This window comes from Eurosta solidaginis, chromosome 1, assembly GCF_040869045.1.
Source record: "Eurosta solidaginis isolate ZX-2024a chromosome 1, ASM4086904v1, whole genome shotgun sequence".
Lineage (NCBI taxonomy): Eukaryota > Metazoa > Arthropoda > Insecta > Diptera > Tephritidae > Eurosta > Eurosta solidaginis.
Window position 1 is genome coordinate 413542 of NC_090319.1, and position 17413 is coordinate 430954.

Consider the following 17413-nt stretch of genomic DNA (forward strand, 5'->3'; position numbering starts at 1 on the left):
CTTCAAGCAGTTTCGATTAAGACGCTATCTAGCGAGCAATAGCAGTATTATTTGAAAATAGTAGAGTTATTTATTGTGAAGTACTTTAATAAAGGCCATTTTGCATTATTAAATATTGGAGTTATTTATTCAACAGTTTAGTGATCGAACTTAGCAAAAGGGCAAATAAGAGGATTTGCAGTAAATTCGTTACAATTGGTGTCAGAAGAGGAATTGTTGAATAAATTCCGAAGATTGGGAATACAACATGGACATGGCAAAGTTGAGTGAATTGAGGATCCAGCAACTGAAAAAGGAGTTGGAGAACCGTGGATTGAATACAACCGAGAGGTAATGGAGTCGCAAGGAATTGATGTGGACGAGTATGTCTTTTATCCTGATGGGGACGAGACAACAACAAAAATTGAAGAGAAAAACGAAACATCGCAGACAGTTACGAGCACAGACTTGAACATGATTTTGGCTGCAATATCTGCACAAACGTCGACAGTAACATCAATGTCGTCGCAAATGTCAGAAATGTCGTCAGAAATAACATCGAAGATTGAAGCACAAGAAACGCGTATGTCAGAAATGTCGACACAGATTACATCCAAGATGGAAACTCAACGGGAAGAGCAAAAGATATATATGACATCTCAGTTGGCTGAGCAGTTGAAAGCACAGGAGGCCCGCATATCCTCGCAGCTGAAAGCACAGGAGATAAGAGTAACATCAAAGCTGGAAGCACAGGATAAAAAAATTGTGCAGCTCGAGGACAAAATTGATGCCGAGATAGAAGCGTTGAGAGGTCGTATACAGGAGTTGCAAATGAATTGCCCAGCTGTTTCAGCGAGTAATCCAAAGGTAAAAACACCATCCTTTGACGGTTCTGTTCCTTTCCAGGTGTTTACGATTCAGTTTGAGAAGACCGCAGCAGTGAACAACTGGAGTGCTGAAGATAAAATTGCTTCACTATTCGTGGCATTGAAATGATCTGCTGCTGAAATCTTACAGACTATTCCCGAGGGAGAGCGGAACAACTACGAAATATTGATGAGCGCTCTAGAGAGGCGATACGGAAGCGAACACAGGAAGCAGATACACCAAATAGAGTTGTAAAACCGCTACCAAAAAGCTAATGAGACTTTGCAGGAGTTTGCGTCAGATGTCGAAAGGCTTGCACATTTGGCGAATGCCGACGCACCCGTGGAATACACCGAAAAGGTAAACATTCAGAGCTTTATAAATGGCATACGGGACGTCGAAACAAAGCGAGCTACACACGCAAACCCAAAGCCAACATTCGCAGAAAAGGTATCAAAAGGTATCACATGCTCTGATTTAGGAAACAGCGTCGCTTCTGTGTAAGCCAGTTTTCAAAGCACGCCGTGTGGAAGTAGAAAGGCCAGAGTGGGTAGACGTAATATTGGAGGCGCTGAAAGGATCGCAAAAGCGGAGTGAGAGTATAAAAGCACCAGCGGTAGAGGCGCTTCAAGCAGTTTCGATTAAGACGCTATCTAGCGAGCAATAGCAGTATTATTTGAAAATAGTAGAGTTATTTATTGTGAAGTACTTTAATAAAGGCCATTTTGCATTATTAAATATTGGAGTTATTTATTCAACAGTTTAGTGATCGAACTTAGCAAAAGGGCAAATAAGAGGATTTGCAGTAAATTCGTTACAATTGGTGTCAGAAGAGGAATTGTTGAATAAATTCCGAAGATTGGGAATACAACATGGACATGGCAAAGTTGAGTGAATTGAGGATCCAGCAACTGAAAAAGGAGTTGGAGAACCGTGGATTGAATACAACCGAGAGGTAATGGAGTCGCAAGGAATTGATGTGGACGAGTATGTCTTTTATCCTGATGGGGACGAGACAACAACAAAAATTGAAGAGAAAAACGAAACATCGCAGACAGTTACGAGCACAGACTTGAACATGATTTTGGCTGCAATATCTGCACAAACGTCGACAGTAACATCAATGTCGTCGCAAATGTCAGAAATGTCGTCAGAAATAACATCGAAGATTGAAGCACAAGAAACGCGTATGTCAGAAATGTCGACACAGATTACATCCAAGATGGAAACTCAACGGGAAGAGCAAAAGATATATATGACATCTCAGTTGGCTGAGCAGTTGAAAGCACAGGAGGCCCGCATATCCTCGCAGCTGGAAGCACAGGAGATAAGAGTAACATCAAAGCTGGAAGCACAGGATAAAAAAATTGTGCAGCTCGAGGACAAAATTGATGCCGAGATAGAAGCGTTGAGAGGTCGTATACAGGAGTTGCAAATGAATTGCCCAGCTGTTTCAGCGAGTAATCCAAAGGTAAAAACACCATCCTTTGACGGTTCTGTTCCTTTCCAGGTGTTTACGATTCAGTTTGAGAAGACCGCAGCAGTGAACAACTGGAGTGCTGAAGATAAAATTGCTTCACTATTCGTGGCATTGAAATGATCTGCTGCTGAAATCTTACAGACTATTCCCGAGGGAGAGCGGAACAACTACGAAATATTGATGAGCGCTCTAGAGAGGCGATACGGAAGCGAACACAGGAAGCAGATACACCAAATAGAGTTGTAAAACCGCTACCAAAAAGCTAATGAGACTTTGCAGGAGTTTGCGTCAGATGTCGAAAGGCTTGCACATTTGGCGAATGCCGACGCACCCGTGGAATACACCGAAAAGGTAAACATTCAGAGCTTTATAAATGGCATACGGGACGTCGAAACAAAGCGAGCTACACACGCAAACCCAAAGCCAACATTCGCAGAAAAGGTATCAAAAGGTATCACATGCTCTGATTTAGGAAACAGCGTCGCTTCTGTGTAAGCCAGTTTTCAAAGCACGCCGTGTGGAAGTAGAAAGGCCAGAGTGGGTAGACGTAATATTGGAGGCGCTGAAAGGATCGCAAAAGCGGAGTGAAAGAGATATCAAATGCTTCAAATGCGGGAAACCCGGTCACATTGCACGTCATTGCGATCTTGGTCCTGGTAGTTCCAACTTGGGTGGCCGCAAACGCAAAGCTGGAGGAGATGAGCAAGAGCGTGACAGATGTAAAAATCGAGAGCTAGCTCCAGCTATTGAATGTCTTGTGATATCTGTGTCGCAAATTGGAAGGAAATCAACTCTTACCGTCAGAGGGAACGTGGATGGCAAGGAGCGTGTACTGACTGTAGATACGGGCGCATCTCATTCCTTGATTCGATCTGATTTAGTCAACAGGAGAGTAAAACCGTTACCTGGAGCAAGGTTGCGTACGGTCAAAGGCAGCAGATCGGGCAAGGGTTGATGGAACGAATGGGCCAAACAAATCAAAACCGAAGGTACCTGTGAGATAAGCACTGGCATTGAAAAGCCCTAACGGACGTACTAAAACGAAGGAAAGAATTTCGCAGTAAGAATGCAAGGGTGGTTTCGAGCCAGGGCACACTACTGTTGTGAAGCGTCGGAACGATACTGATTATGCAAAACAAATCCGTCCAGCGCAAGCTCTACGAAGTAGTTCATTGGCCAAACAACAGAGTGTGAAGGAACGAACCAGGGTATTGAGTAGTACGATGAAACACAGGTACGATGAGAACAATAATTCGAAAGGTTTCTTGGCGGGAGATTTGGTACTGTTATACAACCCCCACCGGCGGAAAGGTGATCCATCCAAATTTCGGCGCAGTTGGGAAGGCCCGTACAAAGTTGTGAAGAAGATCAGTTACACCATCTACCGCTTACAAACCATTGGGAAACCACGAAGTAGAAGAGCGGTACATTTGGAGATGCTAGCAGCGTTTAGATCGGGAGATTTATCTGATCGGGACGATCAGACTTAGGTGGAGGGCAGTGTGACGAATATTAGTGACACTAAGTGATACTCCCATCACTAATCTGATACTAAGTAAATAAAGCTACAACAACAATGAAGCAAACTGCTACACTTGTATGTATTAAACGAATAAATCATTATGTCCACACATATGTACGTAAACGCAGCAGAGAAGAGATGCACAAACACATGCAGATATCTTATCTGAGATGCTCCCAAAAGTATGCAATTGTAATTGTGGAAGTGTCGCTCACAAATACACGCATATGAGAAGCTATATACGTGCAACTGTAGCTATAATTATATGGCGGTAACTAAGTAAATTCTGGAAGCGCCTAGAAGATGCCACGAGGAAATCACAGAGTATAAAAGCACCAGCGGTAGAGGCGCTACAAGCAGTTTCGATTAAGACGCTATCTAGCGAGCAATAGCAGTATTATTTGAAAATAGCAGAGTTATTTATTGTGAAGTACTTCAATAAAGGCCATTTTGCATTATTAAATATTGGAGTTATTTATTCAACAGTTTAGTGATCGAACTTAGCAAAAGGGCAAATAAGAGGATTTGCAGTAAATTCTTTACAATATTAAAAGAAAGGCTAAAATGTGTGTTAGTTGGTCGCCGGTGTTTGAAAAGATGCGTCGGTCGATTTTGTTCAAACTTTCACATAAGTGAGATAGATGAAGCGAAAAAGGCGGAGGGAGGAGTGAATAAAAGGATTAGGATAAAGTGAAGAGGGGGGCGGGCAGAGTCAGACGGAAAAATGTTATTAAAATGTATGCAGATAGTCCAAATTTAGGGCAGGACAACGTCTGCCGGGTCTTCTAGTCTACAATAAAATTAAATAAAGACTTACCTCTCGTACTGTTACCTCGCTCGAGGCAGACTGTGGTCACATCATGATTGCATGAAGGCTAGTCTTTATAAATGACTAAAGTAAGATGCAACTTTCTGCATGATATCTGCTAAAGCCACGATGACCAATGCTTCGTAGTATGTCACTTTTCCTTACAGAAAGAGATAACAGCGTGGAATTTCTCCATTCCCGTGAAAAATTCATATGTATAAGAAAAAACCTAAGTAACTGTTTGTGTACGGAGCGAGAAATTGTAATATGCGTTAATTTAATGAAACCATTTTAAAAGCGGAAAAACAATTTGTTATACGTATTTTAAAAATGCAGCCTTTATTGGTTTTTATTTTTTATTTTTATATGAAACGTTAAGCAATCAACTGTTGGGGTAACAAAAGAAGAAATTGGGTATTGGAACAGAAGTTATTTAAATGCACAATGCGATAACTAGCCCCCATCGATGCCCATGTATTTGTACGATTTACTCGGTACAAGAGCAAGAACCCAAGTATTCATTCGTATCGGGATAACAGTACATGTGACTATCTAGATTCTAGAATATGTATATACTATTATTTGCTTCTTATTGCGCACTATTATATCATACAAAAGAGTTTCCTATCCAAAAAACTCTTTGTTGTCGGTTATTTAGATAAAGAGTACACATTCTCAATATGCTATTGGAAATGAGCGCCATGCTTTCATTGTGCTTGGTCTGTATTCCAACAGTAGCCACATGACTCCGTTTATTTGTTGGCATAAAAGCTCATATTATATATCGCGTGCAGGAAAATTCCAACCTCTGCGCCTCAAAGTCGTCAATTTTTTCATCCCTTTCAGCAGTTTTCTCTGTGCAATCGTAGTGTTAAGACGCCGAAACGTGAAAAAGTGTATTAACGGTGCGAGCGGAAAAAAGTATACTCCATCACTCCATCTAAATAATGTGATAAAAATGCATATTGCAAGTTTATGGCTTTAGCCTTGTTACTCATGCTGTACTTAAAACATGCTTATGGATTAGTGCTAATATTGGGCGATTGAGTCCGTTGAGAACGCTGTTTAGTATATACGCTCACAAATTTCACATGTAACCTACATATAATCAGTGAGCTTGCTCCATTACGTTGTACCTTCTTTGATGCGTACCTCGGGCCTAAGTGAAATAAAAAAGTGTAAAATTGGGCAAGTTGAATGAATAGCTCAAAATATCTAATCAGTGAAAATGTGAATGACAAATGTTTTGTTTATCCGAAAACTGAAAGATTTATACGCAATGCGATCGAAGTGAAATTTTTTAAACGCCCTTACAAATGTAATGTAATAGGCAATTCAAAATATGCAAAAGTGTTTCTTCGTTGTCCATGGTGAGTTGGTATTGGCCAAAATTCTCATCACACCCCGCACATTGTCTTCTTTTCCGTATGCCTGGCTCTAAAACTAGCTTCAGAATATGAGAACAAAGTTATGAAGTGGTTGTACGAAGTGTTCAGACATTTACATGAGTCAAGGACGATTCACTCGTTTTTGTGATTCTGCCTTTCCTTCTCTGTGCACATCATTCGTTTATGTGATTTAGCGAGTATTGCAACAATCCCAATACAAGCTCGGATATTTGCCACACAAAAAGATTAATGCGTTCGAGGTGAAATCGAATATCATTGTGAACAAAAACAATGCATAGTAACATAACACAATGAAAAATTATTACTGCAATCGTAAGAAAATTACATTGCCAAACTACCTGTCGTTGCAGTATGCCCTGTTTTTAAAGAATTATCGATATGTATAAATGAACTTACCTCCTCAAAATATTTGTATGTACATATGTAAATTAAGCTGTCTTGCCGGGCAGAATATGATAAATTATGACCTCAAAATAAGCTGTGCAAAATTTAAATTGTATAACCCTTAGAACTGCCACGTTGCATTTGAAAATTTCTAAAACCAAATGAATTCAGGGTGCACCAGTTAATATACAATAATTGATAAACATTAATTTGTTAATATGTAATTTACCACGTGAAAAGACTCAGAGAACTAGATTATGAAGGTCAAAATACGTAAAAGTGTATTGGGTCTGATATTTCGCGAAGTTATCGACTTTCGAAACACAAGAAAACGTCAATTTCGTAATATCCTACAGATTTTCAGTTTTTTGTATGGAACTTCGAAAACGATTTTCCCCCAATAGAGACCTTCTCCCGCTCTAAAATTTCCTCATATGTTTTTCAATGAGGCAAGTAGCTTAGAAGTTGTTCGCACGTTTATGCGGGAAATAGAGAAGAATTTAGATTCGTACAGTAGTATATTGCAAAATACCTAAATTTGTACCAAGTATTTTACCTAATTCGGCGGCCACCGTAGTGTGATGGTAGCGTGCTCCGCCTACCATACCGAATGCCCTGGGTTCACACCCCGGGCAAAGCAATATCAAAACTTTAGAAATAAGGTTTTTCATTAGAAGAAAATTTTACTAAGCAGGGTCGCCCCTCGGCAGTGTTTGGCAAGCACTCCGAGTGTATTTCTGCCATGAAAAGCTCTCAGTGAAAACTCATCTGCCTCGCAGATGCCGTTCGGAGTCGGCATAAAACAAGTAGGTCCCGTCCCGCCAATATGTAGGAAAAATTAAAAAGGAGCTCGACGCAAATTGGAAGAGAAGCTCGGCCTTAAATCTCTTCGGAGGTTGTCGCGCCTTACATTTCTTTTTTTTATTTTTGTTTTACCTAAATTTTGATGTAATATTAAAGGTTAATTAATTCCAGATCATATTTGTTCAAACTATCAACAAATCGGTTTAAAAATGGCCAAGTTATAGCGAATTTTGTAAATTGATACAGCTACTCTAAAAAATGATAAAGCTACTCTACAAAACCGGAATCGAAAACCTAATACATAAAACTCATACAAGTATGACATTTGTATAGAAAAAAGTTTGTTTTTGAATTAAAGATTCCGATTACATGTGCTGTACAGTATCGACATACCAAATGAAACTATAACTTTACTGAATTCGCTATAACTTTGCCATTTCTGCCCCGATTTAAAAATGGTTACCATCAGTGTAGTACGAAAATGATCGAGCTTTGTACTTTACCAAAATCAATACCAATTTTTTTTTCTATTCGTGTATTTTGCAACTTTTGAACATGAGGTTCTGAATTGTTCTCTATTTCTCACATAAGTCTAGAAATAGCTCATAAACTTTTGGTCTGATTGAATTCTATGTTTTTCAAGCGGGATGTTTGAGGTAAAAAAGATCTTCAATGGGATGACAATCATTTTCTGTTCCATATAAAAAACTGGAGAAAATGGCGTTTTTATATTTTTTAAACGCCAATAATTTCGCAAAATCTCAAACCCTATACAATTTTATTTCATAACCTAATTCTTTGCGTTTTTCACAAAAAATGGCTAACAAATTATCAATTATTTTATATAAACTACTGCACCCTGAACGCATATGGTTTTAAAAATTTCCAAATGCATCGTGGCAGTTCTAAGAGTTAACCAATTCGAGTAAAATTTTGCATGGCTTATTTTTTAGACCATTTTTTATTATATTCCGCCCGGCAATCTTAATATTTGCAAAAAAAGGTGTATAACGAACAGCGGTCTACGGACCATTTTGAGCTAATTTTGGTCACTTTTTGATCTAAATTATAAACGAAAATTTATAATACCCGACAAGTAAACTTTCCTTGAAAAAATGCTGGTTCGAAATTATCCATAGACCCATAGTGTCTTACGCAAAGTAGCTTGTATAAAATTGTTCGTATGGACATTTTTCTGCGTTTTCGAAGCTTTTTAAATTGATCCGCTCTAAAACACATAGGTCTGCTCCTACTAGGACCTATAATGAAATTAAAATAAATCGAATACTTAAAGAGTTAAAAAGGCGATTTCAGTGCATATACACACATATCGATCCATCCTAATAGAATGGTCGTAACTTAAGACTTTCTGTAAACAAGAACATACTTATGTCAGACATTTGGTTCCAAATTTCTTGTCTCGGCCAGTATATTCATATCTAACCTTGCACCTAAAAAATATATATTTTTTGACATAAAAGATATGAAGGTTTAATTTCTTTTCACAATTAGTGAAGGGCTTGAATCGGCAAATTATAGAGGGGAAATAAAACTTTACTTGATATATGTGTTCATAAAAGTGTCTTAAAATACAAAAAATTTCTCGTATTTTTTATTCGCATCAAGACTCCGATTATATTGTGGAAATGTTGGTGCTTATACTAATTATATATTTTTTCATAATTTACGAAATATAAGAATTTTTCCTACTAGATACACTTAGTAAAATTGTCATAACTATTTTCGAAATAATAAAGTTCTCAGCATTGTTTGTATTATCCACGAGTGATTGTAAGGCATTTAGAGTTCCGCGGAAAGATCCATATAGCTCCGTTTTATTCAAGTTTGAACATAAAATCAGATGCATCGCAGCGAAGAGTTAAAGCAGCCTCCATTGCTGGGTATGCCAGCTGGACGGCATCTATCAATGCCATTTTACAGTCATCAAAGGCTTTTGATGACCACCTCTTGTTGTGCGAACGAACATGTGTTGACATTAATTGAAAGGCCGTGCTGTTCTTAGGTGTTTTTCGTGTTCCTCCATGTACTTGGATGCTATCAAGATATCGTCGATGTAAATATGACAAAACTGCAAGCCTTGAAATATGGAATCCATTAATCTTTGAAATGACTGTGTAGCGTTACATAAGCCGAATGCCATTACGTTGAATTCGAAGAGGCCGAAGGGTGTTATTACCGCTGTTTTCGGTCGGTCTTCAGGTGCTGCTGGAATCTGGTAATATGCTCGCGTGAGATCTAGTGTTGTGAATACACTGCAGCCATGCATTAAGTATGTGAAGTCTCGGAGATGCGGAATGGGATACCTGTCGGGCACTGTGACTCTGTTTAGTCGTCGGTAGTCACCACAAACGCAGCAATTTCCATCTGTTTTTCGCACGAGATGTAGTGGGCTGGCCCATTCGCTCTTCGACGGAACGCAAATACCTTGTTTTAACATACTGTCGAATTCTTTTTTTGCTGCTGCTAATTTTTATCCAGCGAGCCGACGCGCCCTCTATGCTTAGGCGTGAGGGGATTAGTCGGTTTGGTTATTTCCTCGAACTCCTAGAGGAGGCGTTCCACATAACTTATAAGTGGCGGATGTAACGTGTGCGGCCGTCATTTCTTGCATTGATACTTGAGGTCGTGGAGACTGTGACCTAGTAACGCTTGAGTTAGAGTGCACCAGCCTCCGATTACGTAGATCGACGAGCAGGTTGTTATGTTTGATGAAGTCAGCACCTAATGTGGGATGCAAAACGTCTGGGACTGTGAATTGCCACTTGAAAGTTTGGCCAAGACCAATGTTGAGCACTAGTTGGTGTAAGCCGTAAGTTCTTATTCTAGAGCCATTTGCTGCAAAGAGAGTGAAATCAGTTTTCTTTAAATTTGTTGGAATATTATTGAGAACTCCCCTGGGTAGCTCCGAAATGTCGGCGCCGGTGTCAACCAAGAATTTGAGACGATTTTTGAAATCGGTTATTTGTAGACGCGAATTGAACGGGCTTCTTTGCTTAAGCACCGAATCGTGCGTGATAAAAGCACATGTTCTTTCCAATCTCTCTCTTTCCCGCCGTTGTTGTTGTTGTTGTTGTAGCGATAAGGTTGCTCCCCGAAGGCTTTGGGGAGTGTTATCGATGTAATGGTCCTTTGCCGGATAAAGATCCGGTACGCTCCGGTACCACAGCACCATTAAGGTGCTAGCCCGACCATCTCGGGAACGATTAATGTGGCCACATTAAACCTTCAGGCCATCCCTTCCCTCCCCACTCCCAAGTTCCATGAGGAGCTTGGGGTCGCCAGAGCCTCGTCTGTTAGGGAAACCGGATTCGCCGCCGATAGGTGAGGTTGACAATTGGGTTTGGAGAAGCTATATATTGCGCTGGCAACATGAAGGGTTGTGCTACACAGCCCCTTGAATCTGGTATTTTAGTCACCTCTTACGACAGGCATACCTACTGCGGAAATATTCTGACCCCCTAAACCGCTGGGGTGACTCCCTAACCCGCTGGGGTGACCCCCTACCGCCGTCGTGAGCGCTTGTACCTGAGCAGTTAATTCTTCGATGTTATGCGCAAACGATTTTTGTGCTTCATTGTATACTACTGCCTCGTCAGCTGTTGAGAGCCCCACTGTGGTAGTCACTGACATAATGCTATTTTGCACCTCATAAATTTTGTTTTCTTGTAAGGCGAGGCTGTCAAGATCGTTAGTGACGCTGACGGCCAAAATCCCACGGACGTTCTGTGGCATTTGTTCCAGAAAAATTGTGCGTAGAATGTTCTCGGTCACCATGCCAGCTGCTAAACTTTTTAAACGCAGTAAATAGTGTGATGGCTTGCCATCAGTGAACAAAGTGTTATAAAGCAGACGTCGTAATTTGCTTTCGCTGCTTTCTTCGAATGTGTCAAACAGTCGTGTCTTCAAAGCCTGGAATTTACCATCAGCTGGTGGATCATTAACAATGTCGGCCACAAATGGTAGGGTAGTATTGTCCAAGTGCACAAAAACATACAGGCACTGTGATATGTCGCTGCGAATTTGTGCTATTTCGATTGCGGCCTCGACTTGTATAAACCATATTGCACAATTAATTGCCTTTCCAGAATGGGGGTAATTTAACTGCACGAGTGGCTGAGATAATACCACCGGGGCTCTCGCTGAATGCTGAACCAAATTCTGAAACAATTGAAGATGTGGTTGCCGTGTTTCCGGAGCTCGTGTTTTGTGTTTGCCTTGCTCATTTTGAGTTTGGGGTCACCAATGTAGTGTACTTGATTGTTTTGATACTACTGTAGTCACGTTAGATTATACGTTTATGGATCCAACGTTAATTTATTACATAAATAATACTCTTACAACTAATAAATTAAATTTAGTTAAAAATTGAGACATTCTTGCCGAAATGTGTTGCGTGTGGTTCGTTGCGTTCAAGAATCTGTCATTAGCCCAACGTGTTGCCGTCATGCAGAAAAGTGAGCATGTTGCCAAAAGATAATGCTTAGGGGACCCATCTAGCGGCAGTGGTTAAATAACTAGCTGCATAACAGGGTGTACCTAAAATCGGAAAAATTTTATGCGCGCCAATTTCAGAGGTGTATTTAAAGTTTGACGCTTAGCAGTCCATAAAAAGTTTAAGCGTAAACGTCTGTAGATGTAAAAAAAACACAGCTATATTTATGTGGGTATTTGTCATTCCGAATTTGAATCAGGCAATCTAATCATCATTTGTGTTCTTAAAATTCATAAACGATTGTTCCTACTACGTTTAAAACAAAAACAAAAACCTTAGATAACATGACTTTCTTTACCCGAGGCTCGTTTCTCCCTTTCATCACACTCCAATGGTTTGACGTGACGGGTCCTAAGTACAGCGCACAACCCGCTCAGCGGGGATGGAAATATTATTTGCACGTTTATATAGCGAGCCGCTTGATCTAAGACAGACCCCGCTTGCAGCCGCACTGGACAGACGCTGCCGATGAAAGATCCCCCAGCTAGCCCTCTCACATTAGCTCACCTCTAAACGGATGTTCAGTGGCTACCCAGAGGATACTTGACCGCAAGCCACCGGAAGTAGTGAGCTGCTTGACACGCATGCAAAGGAATTGCTCTGGCCATTCCCAGGTGAATGGCGACCACAAGCTTTGCCACTTTCGTGTACTCCTACAAACGACTCCACCCTCCCCCTTGGTGTGACCGATTGGCGCTAGTTGGCAGAGCGAAGAAGCGACTGCCGCGCCTTGTTGGAGGGCCATAACCGTTTAAACCGGTAAGCGCCAATTAAGTAAGTAACATGACTAGCAATGGAAAATTAAAAAAAGAAGTAAAAAAAAAATATAATTATTTTGAATGTTTTTTGAAAGAAGTTGATAAACTTATAAAAAAAAAACCATGAGCAAAGAACCCAAACCGCTATGCTACGGCGCACTATGGGATAAATTGGAAAAAGTTGCCTCGAAGTCAAATTTCTCCGCAACGAAGGCTAGACTTATCAAACAATAATGCTTGAAAGGCCATTTTTTAGGGATGTGAGAATAATCAGATATTGGAAACAAAGTCAAATGAAAATATTGAAACACGTTTTTGAATAAAATGATTTTTGCAATTTTTTTTACGTTTTTTTCTTATAAAAGAAAAACTAAATGCTTCTTATTGTTAAAAATCAAACTTATTAAAGATTTTAAATTAAATTAAATTTTATGGATAACACAATTAAAATTTTCTCATTTTATATACTTCAATTCTCGAGCTAATTTCTATAGGACTGAAAAAGTTATCCCAATTGGAAGGTTGAGGGAGAAAAACTTCATTATGATGTTAACATATTGTTGAAAAATATATACAGATATTTTTTTGAAAAATTTACTTAATTTTCTGAAGGTATATTATTAGGCTTTTCCGGTCTAAGTTTTTTTTTAAGTGCAAAATAAAATTACATTGTTCCACTTTTCTAACCCAACGTTTCGCTAATAACTTTTTAGCATCATCAGGGGTATGTGTTTATTTGTTAAAACTGTTACAAAAAACAAAATACAAAAAATGTTAAATTACATACAAAGTATATGGAGTTTGATAAATCCGTGTGAAAAATCAAATAAAAACAGATAATAATACATAAAAAACCAACTTACAATATTGCACTCTGCCGAGGGTTTTTCCTCTTTTGAAATTATTTAAAACTATTGTTTTTGAAAAACATAAAAACATTGAACATTTATGGACAGTAAATCAATACCATCTTAACGCTATGGTAATCTCGTTAATACTAAAAGCTATTTTCCTAAACACGTAATGTAAGCAGATGCTATATTGTCTGTATCTTCTTTCTTGTTAATCGTCTTTTCTCTTCTTTCCATAATTCTCAGGCTTTATAAAGTGTATCTTGTTGTTTCTTTCCGTTCCCTGTCAATAATCTTCGCATTAGTAAAGTCAGATGAGTGTCCACTTGATATTATGTGTTGTGATAACGCTGTACTGTTCTTTTGTTTTCTTATATCCGCTTCATGTTCGCCCAGTCTACCATCTAAGAGACGCTTTGTTGTGCCAATATATATTTTGCCGCATTCGTCGTTTGGTTTTTCTTTGCAAGTAATTTCGTAAATGACTTTGTTTTTTTGATGGAGATCTACAGGACACTTTGTTCTTGTAAATATCGTTGACAAAGTGCGGTTTGACTTATAGGCAAGTGTTGTGTTTGTTGTTTTTATTATGCTGTGATCAATATTTTCGGTAAGTTTGGGTATGTATGTGACGCTGTAAAACTTTTTCGCTGCTTTCGTTTCTAAATTTGTTCTTTTGTTAGGTTGGTTGCTGGATTCCATGATTTCTTGGTTTATTAGCTCTCGTATTAAATTATTAGGATAATTGTTTCTGCGTAAAATATTATAAATTTTTTGTATATTGCCACTGTGGTGTGATGGTAGCGTGCTCCGCCTACCACACCGTATGCCCTGGGTTCGCACCCCAGCCAAAGCAACATCAAAATTTTAGAAATAAGGTTTTTCAATTAGAAGCAAATTTTTCTAAGCGGGGTCGCCCCTCGGCAGTGTTTGGCAAGTGCTCCGAGTGTATTTCTGCCATGAAAAGCTCTCAGTGAAAACTCATCTGCCTTGCCCGTTCGGAGTCGGCATAAAACATGTAGGTCCCGTCCGGCCAATTTGTAGGGAAAATCAAGAGGAGCACGACGCAAATTGGAAGAGAGCTCGGCCTCAGATCTCTTCGGAGGTTATCGCACCTTACATTTATTTTTTTAACAGTTTTAACAAATAAACACATATCCCTGATGATGCTTAAAAGTTATTAGCGAAACGTTGGGTTAGAAAAGTGGTGTATTTCTGCCATGAAAAGCTCTCAGTGAAAACTCATCTGCCTTGCCCGTTCGGAGTCGGCATAAAACATGTAGGTCCCGTCCGGCCAATTTGTAGGGAAAATCAAGAGGAGCACGACGCAAATTGGAAGAGAGCTCGGCCTCAGATCTCTTCGGAGGTTATCGCACCTTACATTTATTTTTTTAACAGTTTTAACAAATAAACACATATCCCTGATGATGCTAAAAAGTTATTAGCGAAACGTTGGGTTAGAAAAGTGGAATAATGTAATTGTATTTCGCACTTAAAAAAAAACTTAGACCGAAAAAGCCTAACAATATACCTTCAGATTCAACAAGAACTGGTCGGAAATACATAATATTACTTAATTTTTGCCTTGAAATTTTCATTTATAATTAATTCGCTTTGCTATAAAAAAATGTTCAGCCATATCAAACTTTCATATTAACTTCATGCGGACCATTTCTGAATAGATAAGTGTAGCACACTGATTATTGTTGCCGAGGTCAATACGCGTCTTTTGACACCTCTCGCGATATTTTTGGACGCGTATTAGCAGTGCCATGCTGTCGTATAGAATCACCAAAACTGATTCCTGTTGGCGTAGTATTTGTTTTTTTTTTCAGTCACAGTCACGGTTAAAAGCCTATGTGACTGAGAGGTCACAATCACAGATAATATTGTTCCTCAAAAATCACGGGATCGGCCAACATTAATAATAAGAGACTGAACATAATAGGGCTGATCACATTTACGACGGCGGTGTAGCCGCCCCATCTGTCATATTTTTACACATGTTCTTATGAGTGTCGTTATTTTCAGCGCGACAGGGCTGCAAGGCAACCAATCACGAAAGCCGTTGTAGCCAGATTAAACCTAATTCTATTTTCGGGAAGCGACAGTGAGTGGCGTCCTTTTTATTTTGTCAATAAAAACTAAAATAGAAGTAAATAACAGATAATAAAAGCTAAACTCATTATTTTGGGCGTTTTTTCAACATAATTAACAATTTTTTCTAAATTTTTCGCTACTGTTTGCTGTAACTTACATTGGTGGCTGCCGCTTTCAAGGTAATCAAGAAGCCAATGCTTGCTTGGCTACGGTTGCCGTCAAGCTTTGCTTTATTGTGGTTGTGGTCTGTATACGCCGTGTGGAATGTGATCAGCCCTAATGTCGTCAGTCAATTATTAAAATACTAGCAAGTACCCGGCTCAAGCGGGAGTCATTGGTGCCGTATGTCGTATCGCTGTAGTCGTATCCCTAACATAATCAGTAAGGGTGGGACTATTCTAATAAAAATTATTCGAATAATAAACTCTTTTATTCGCCAGGTATTCGTAATCCGAATAATATTTATTTGAATTTTTTATTCGTTTATTCGGATAGTACTATCCCGATAGTGCGCACTATCCGGATACTTCGAATCTAATATCTAATCTAATATATATTATAAATGGGAAAGTTTGGATGTTTAGATGTTTGGATGTTTGGATGTTTGGATGTTTGTCCAGACGTTTGTCTTTGTGACTCAATCACGCAAGAACGGCTGGACCGATTTGGGTGACATTTTGCACACATATAGCCAATAGTCTAGAAGGATCCACTAGCTATATATTTTTGAAAAGGGGCGTGGTCCCCGCCCCCTAGGAACAGTTATAATTTAATTATTATATTTTTTCGTCTTTGCGACTGAATCACGCCAGAATGGCTACACGGATTTTGATGAAATTTGGGACACAGACAGTATTCTGCTAGGGAAATTTTTTTCGAACATGGAAAGAGGGGTCGGGGTCCCACGACCCCTTCAAGCAATTACTTTTTAATAATTTTTACACATTATTACTTTACGTATACTGGCCTTCACCAATATCACAGACTCAAGGGGTCAAATAAGTCGAGGGCTTACAAAGTAAGCAGTGACACCCTCCGCCCCCCCTCCCCCTCGGGGTACTTTCGGGATCATTTGCGTACCTTCGAAAGATAAATTCTTGATGGTTGCCGGGATCATTACGGGACTTTTTCGGGGTTATTTTGGGTCCCTTTAGGCATCATTTCTGGATGGTCTTCGGGATTCGTCCGGCATCCCGGTGGGGGACATTTCGGGACTTTTTCGCGACTAATACGGGATCACTTGGGGACCCTTTCGGCATCATTTCTGGATGGTTTTCGGGGTCCGTCCGGGATCTCGTCGGGTTAATTTGGGGACTTTTTCGATATAATTTGGGGGCTCTTCCGGCATAATTTCTGGATGGTTTTCGGGATCCGTCCGGGATCTCGTCGGGTCATTTGGGGACTTTTTCGGGATCATTTGGGGGCTCTTCCGGCATCATTTCTGGAAGGTTTTCGGGACTTTTTCGGAATCATTTAAGGATGGCTTTCAGGATTCGTCCGGGAATCCGTCAGGGTAATTTCTGGACTTTTCCGAGACTATTTCGGGATCATTTTGGGACTTTCCAAGATAATTTCTGGATGTATTTCGGGATCTGTCCGGGATGCCGTCAGGGTAATTTTGGGACTATTAGGTGATCATTTGAGGACCTTTCCGGCATCACTTCTGGATGGTTTTCGGTATCCGTTCAGGATCCCGTCGGAAAATTGCGGGACTTTTTCGGGATCATTTGGGGTCCCTTCCGGCATCATTTGTGTATGGTTTTTGGTATTCGTCCGGCATCCCATCGGGGTAATTTCGGGACTTTTACTCGAATAATACGGGACAATTTGCGGGCCCTTTCTGTATCATTTCTGGATAGTTGTCGGGATCCGTTCGGGATCCCGTCAGGGTCTTTTCGGAACTAATAGTAGATAATTTGAAGACCTTTCCGGCATCAT

General features: G+C 39.8%; 1 protein-coding gene across 5 annotated transcripts in view; it reads left to right on the top strand.

Annotated features, from left to right (window-relative positions):
• The first annotated feature begins 5456 nt into the window (after window positions 1-5456).
• Window positions 5457-17413, top strand: part of dpr9 (defective proboscis extension response 9) — a 463521-nt gene continuing 451564 nt past the window's right edge. For 2 of the 5 annotated variants that reach the window (XR_010951419.1, XR_010951421.1), the window contains exon 1: window positions 5457-6026. The gene's annotated coding sequence lies outside the window, so the exon portion shown is untranslated. The remainder of the gene's footprint in view (window positions 6027-17413) is intronic. The other 3 variants (XM_067777141.1, XM_067777139.1, XM_067777145.1) reach the window with 2 other exon arrangements.